At 35.9% G+C, this 6,000-nt stretch overlaps 1 long non-coding RNA gene across 1 annotated transcript in view; it reads right to left on the minus strand.

Annotated features, from left to right (window-relative positions):
* LOC138712963 (uncharacterized) overlaps window positions 1-5,442 on the minus strand; it is a 150,477-nt gene extending 145,035 nt beyond the window's left edge. Inside the window, exon 1 of the long non-coding RNA XR_011335773.1 lies at window positions 4,745-5,442. This is a non-coding gene — a long non-coding RNA (uncharacterized lncRNA). The remainder of the gene's footprint in view (window positions 1-4,744) is intronic.
* Between the last annotated feature and the right edge of the window lie 558 nt (window positions 5,443-6,000).

The following is a 6,000-nucleotide window of genomic DNA, read 5'->3' on the forward strand; positions in this document are numbered from 1 at the left end:
CACCAGTATTATCATAGGTTTCGAGGTTCGATGCATACTTACTTACACATGGCTTTTAAGGAACACGCAGGTTCATTGCCGCCCTCACATAAGCCCGCCATCGGTCCCTATAGTGTGCAAGATTAATCCACTCTCTATCATCATATCCCACTTCCCTTAAATCCATTTTAATATCATCCTCTCACTACGTCTCGGCCTCCCCAAAGGTATTTTTTCCTCCGGTCTCCCAACTAACACTCTATATGCATTTCTGGATTCGCCCATACGTGCTACATTCCTTGACCATCTCAAACATCTGGATTTAATATTCCTAATTAGGTTAAGTGACGAATACAGTGCGTGCAGTTCTGCGTTGTGTAACTTTCTCCATTCTCCTGTAACTTCATCCGTCTTAGCTCCAAATATTTTCCTAAGAACCTTATTCTCAAACACTCTTAATCTCTGTTCCTTTATCAAAGTGAGAGTCCAAGTTTCACAACCATACAGAATAACCGGTAATATGACTGTTTTATAAATTCTAATTTTCAGATTTTTGGACAGCAGACTGGATGATAAAAGCTTCTCAACCGAATAATAACACGCATTTCTCATATTTATTCTGCGTTTAATCTCCTCCCGAGTGTCATTTATATTTGTTACTGTTGCTCCAAGATATTTGAATTTTTCCACCTCTTCGAAGGATAGATCTCCAATTTTTATATTTCCATTCCGTAGAATATTCTGGTCACAAGTCATAATGATAAAAGTTACTTTGTCTTTTCGAGATTTACTTACAAACCTATCGTTTTACTTACTTCATGTAAAATTTCCGTGTTTTCCCTAATCGTTTGTGGATTTTCTCTTAACATATTTACGTCATCCGCATAGACAAGAAGCTGATGTACCCCGTTCAATTCCAAACCCTCTCTGTTATCCTGAACTTTCCTAATGGCATAAGCTTATTTTGGAGCAAAGTTAAAAAGTAAAGGTGGTAGGAGGTTCGATGCAAAGAAAAGAAATTATGAAAATTTATTTTTCGCGTGATTTTCCAATATGAAAACATGAATAAAAATTACAAATCCCAACAGATTCTTCTAATTCCTTAAAAAAGTGTTAAATTCATATGTGTGCAAGCATATCTATGAAAAGTTTCATGATCCCATGCAGAGAAACATAAGTTTGTTAGTGTGTAACTACGAAATGGCTGTCAGCAGGAAACAAAAAAAATATGTAATCATGATCTAGGCTACCACTTACAATAATATACCCAAAAAGATTATGACTAAGGCCCGGAAGCTCATGTCCTAAAATATTACTAAATATGCACTCAAATAAGCCCTTAAAAGTGCAAAATACTTATGTCAATAAAAATACACTAATAAGTGAATGGAAATTAAGTTGCGTGTAACAGTACATATGCTAATGAGTATGAACTTACAAAATGCCTTAGATTGAAGCAGACAGAGTGGTTCCGTTGCCTAAAATCAGCGAAAAGTTGCAGTTCACAACCAAAACGTGGCGAGGTTCAGATACTGCGTCTGTCACCTCTGAAGATGCTTTTGTATCGTGACACTTCTTTCAACTTCACACAAGGAAATTGGGGCTTATTCAAATGAAGTTAATCGTCCCGAAGTTATTCTTTTGGTGCGTTGGAGGATTTTTCTTCGAGAATGTCTGAAATATCGTACAACTGTTGGTATCCAGAATTTTTCTTTTAATGTTAGTCACTTTTTCCTTTACTTTTGGCATATACTGCCAGGAACAGAACTCAGACTAGATTTCGTTTCTTGAAAACCGGCTAGTGACACATGTAAGGGAGTGCCAACAATTTCCAGCACTGTAATTGCTTTTGGGGAGTAAACCATAAAAATGCGCAGGTAGGCTATATAAATAAGATTCCTCTCCAACTATTGCCAGTATATTTTCAGCTGTCTCAATAGACGAAGCATTACTAGAATCTAATAAATTAACTAGTTCTTTAACTGCTTTCAGATGATAATGCATTTGTAAAAATGACGAAAATGTGCACTTATATGCACATAAAACCATGCTTAATAAAATAAAAAAATATGTAATAATCTAATAGTTATACCTCCCTGCAAGCATGCACATATTATATGAACTTCTAAGCCCTAATTATGACACCTATTGTATTTGCTATGATGTTTGTCAAGGTCGGTGCTGTCTTCACCATGCCTGCAAATCTAATTAGCTTTTGGCGCGAAAAGTATATTCTTACAGCAAACATAGTATAATTCAAAGTCAGTATTTTACGACTATAATATAAGGGCTTTCAAGCACTAGCTGTCATCCCTGCTTGGAATGTGATTACGGTCTTCAATTGTGGCAAGAGTTATTTATCATATTTGATTCAAAAATGTGATTCTATCACCTAACTGTTCTATATGCTTTAAATTGAATAGTAATCTGTATAGCTCTATGTTTGTAATTTGAAGTAATTTGCATGATATGTATTACCAATTTCTGTATATCTCAACCAATTGAATTGTTTATGTCTTAATTTGAAGTAACTTACTTGCTATGTATTATATTTTATAGCTAAACTGATGAATAATTGTTTGCGTTTGTAAATTTAATAATCTGATTGGCTATGTACTGTATATTTTTAGTAGAGTCATCGATGTAGCTCAGTCGGCAGACTCGCTGGCCTGCTGATCCGGAGCTGCGCTAGGGCTTGGGTTGGATCCCCCGTTTGGTCTCATTGATTGGTTTCTTCCGAGGTTTTCTCCACCCGTCGGACTGATGCCGGGTGGTTTATGGCGAGACCTCGGTCTCATTTCATTTCACCCTCTTTGGTCTGATTACCTGGTTGGGTTTTTTCCGACGTTTTCCCCAACCATAAGGCAAATGCCAACAACAAATTCACAATTTGGGACATCTGGCCGAAATCTACGGCTGACTACTAGGATCCAGAATACAAAGCAGAGGTTAAATGAAAAATAAAATATGATTGCGGAGAGAATACGGAACAATGATACATTTAAAAATAAAGTACAATTTGAGTTCGGAGAAACTTGAGATGAAAATACATTGAAGAGTAATGAAATGAAGTGAAAAAAAATTACATAGTATTATACAAGTGATTGTGTAAAATGGATAATGAATCTCTCAATACCATTAGACACATTTTGTTAATGTCCTCATTAGAAAATTTAAGAGAAAGGAGAATGGTTTTGGTTAACTTAAATGAAGTTCCCCTAGAGCCAAAAAGAAGTCCTTTCACTTCCCATGTATTAATATTCATTTTGTATCTCTCACTGAAGTGAGGAATACATGGGTTGTAAATAGACTTCTTTTCATTGTTAACGTTATTGGCTTGTTGATCATCATCCTCGAAACGGACAGTGGGGTCAAGAATCTTTTGGCGAATCCTCGGACCTCACCTCATCTCACTACATTTCGCCAAAATATTGTAAAAAATTGTAGAAAATTGCAAAATTGTAAAATAATTTACAAAATTTGTAAAAATTGTAATTGTAATCTTGTAAAATTTTGACTTGTTCCACATCTTAAAGCTTCATTGCTAAGTAAGATTTATGGAATATAATACTGTAGATGAAATGAAATGAAATGAAAAAAGGGATATTCAGAAAACAGTAGGCTACTGAACTTAATACTTAACATAATGGCTATACTATTGGCTGCATATGACGCAATGAACTGTGAATGCCATAGACGATCTGGAATCCACGTGACATTATCCTCCGTAACCACAGGGCGGGATAGAGTGCTTAGAAAGTGATTTTTATGAACGCCATGAAATTATTTAGCTACATTGGTGGGACTTCTGGAGAGACGTCGAAACTCCAGACACATTTATTGCTTGCTCAATACGGACGGCTCTCATGTGACGTACTTCCTTTTGAAAGAACCAATTACGTCATGGCAGAAAAGATATGAGCAATGAAGCAATGATCCCCTCTTGTATAAGAGCGATACGAAGATAGACAACTGGAATGTCATTGGCTAATGGAGAATACATTATATTAATTATAATTACTCAATGCGTATGAGGTACAGAACAAAATGGCGGGCAACGTCCTTCCGAATCATTCGCCCACGAGGGTTATAAGAACAGACTGTCTGTATGCCAGAGGCATTAATGGTAATATTTTTGATAAAATAATGAAATGTTTATGGTAACTTTGGTACCTTAAATTTTAATTTAGACATAAGTTAAGAGGGTTCTAACAAAAGTAGTTTGTTCATAGGTGAGGACTTTTTTTTTTTTTTTTTGCTGGTGTATAAATGTGTGAAAAACTTCGTATGCTTTCTTAAAATCAGCGTACTTTCCCAATCCTTGGTTATCAAAACTGAGAGCAATGGGACAAATGTGCAGCAGGGCAGGGCCACGCCTGTCTCGCGTGGTCAGGAACGAACTGTTGCTAAGGGACTTTGACGGATGTATGTCGTGTTTATCACAGCCATGTCTGCTAATGTTTGGCCAGATTTTAACATGAAGACACTAATTGCGCAATAGTTGGGGTTGTCTGAGTTACCCAAATCGGAATTGTACCGGCAAATAAAATAGCCCAAGCATAAATAAAAGACAGTCTCTCGAAAAATCTACCCGAAACATGCGCCCTAAGTCTGAGGAAAGTACAACAGAATGCTGGAGGTTTTTTTGTGTCTTCGTAATTGCATAAAATAAAATCGTCATCAACTTATTATGTAATTTGTGCACAAAAGAAAGCAAATGGTCCATTTCAAAGCGAATTATTACGAGCAATTTCTTTATTCTTACCTTGTAATAGGCTGCAGTTCCATGTCGTGTTGGGGGTTTGGGTTGGTGTGATACAGAGATTAGAGGAGACAGTCAGAGATCGGGATTACACCAAATCTTGAGATTTTTATAGAAATTGCAACCCGAGGACTGTCCCGCGCTGTGGTACACTGCATGGTAACATAACACTACAGTACGTCATAGCTAGGCTGTTGGTTGCTTAGCGATTGCGAGCGGTGGGAAGCGAGGGGGGACTGCGACCTTCAACGAAGCGAAATCCTCGCTTAATACATATTTACGCGCAAAAATTCCGACTCATTATATCAAATACGCGTAATAAACCCCCATTGAAAGTACAAGTAGCCATAAACAAGTAACATTGAAAGATGCAACTAAATGAAAAAATTAACTGAAAGTGAAAAAGTCGGGATTGTCGGAGGAGTGGAGGGGTGGGCGTGCGATCAACATGGCTGGCCTTGCAGCAGTGGCAGCGCTCCTAGTGGATATTGCGCGAAACAGAATCAGCAAACTATGATGCCATGACGTGGTGGGGAGGGAGGACGGACTGGATACAAAATGGCCGACTGCCGACTTCACGGCCAAGCGACTCCGTCTTCCATACTTTGACGAAGTTTTATGGACTTGATTTACGTATTCTGTATATATTAATAGCTTCATTTTATATAATTTTCTATAGCGAAACTGTTAATAATATAAATCACTGCGGCCGAACTCGTTTTTATGCCGACAGTTTCAAAATTTTATTTTAATAATTTCGAGAAATTTATTCGCAAAGTCAGTTAAAATTAAGCATATTTTAAGCGATTAGTACACAGATGTCCAGAATATTTAAAAAATAATTACAATTTAATGCAAACAAATAAAATACACATGATATTCATCTCTTACAATAAGTTATATTTTTGCAAAAGTCAGGTCAAATTTTATTTAGTAATTATTATAAAAATGGCATAGGAATGGTAATCAATCTCTTTCATTTAAAATAAATCTCATATTAATCTCAAAAATGATAAATTATTATGATTAAAATGCGACACAATTTAATTCAATCAAATTAAATACACAAGATCTTCGTCTCTTACAATAAGTTACATTTTTGCAAAAGTCAAGTTAAATGTTATGTAGTAATTATTATAAAAATGGTATAGGCCTATTCAATCTTTCGCATTTAAAAATAAATCGAATATTCACCTCAAAGATGATAAATTATTATGATTAAAATGCCACACAATTTAATTCAATCAAATAAAATATAC

Source organism: Periplaneta americana, chromosome 14 (assembly GCF_040183065.1).
Source record: "Periplaneta americana isolate PAMFEO1 chromosome 14, P.americana_PAMFEO1_priV1, whole genome shotgun sequence".
NCBI lineage: Eukaryota > Metazoa > Arthropoda > Insecta > Blattodea > Blattidae > Periplaneta > Periplaneta americana.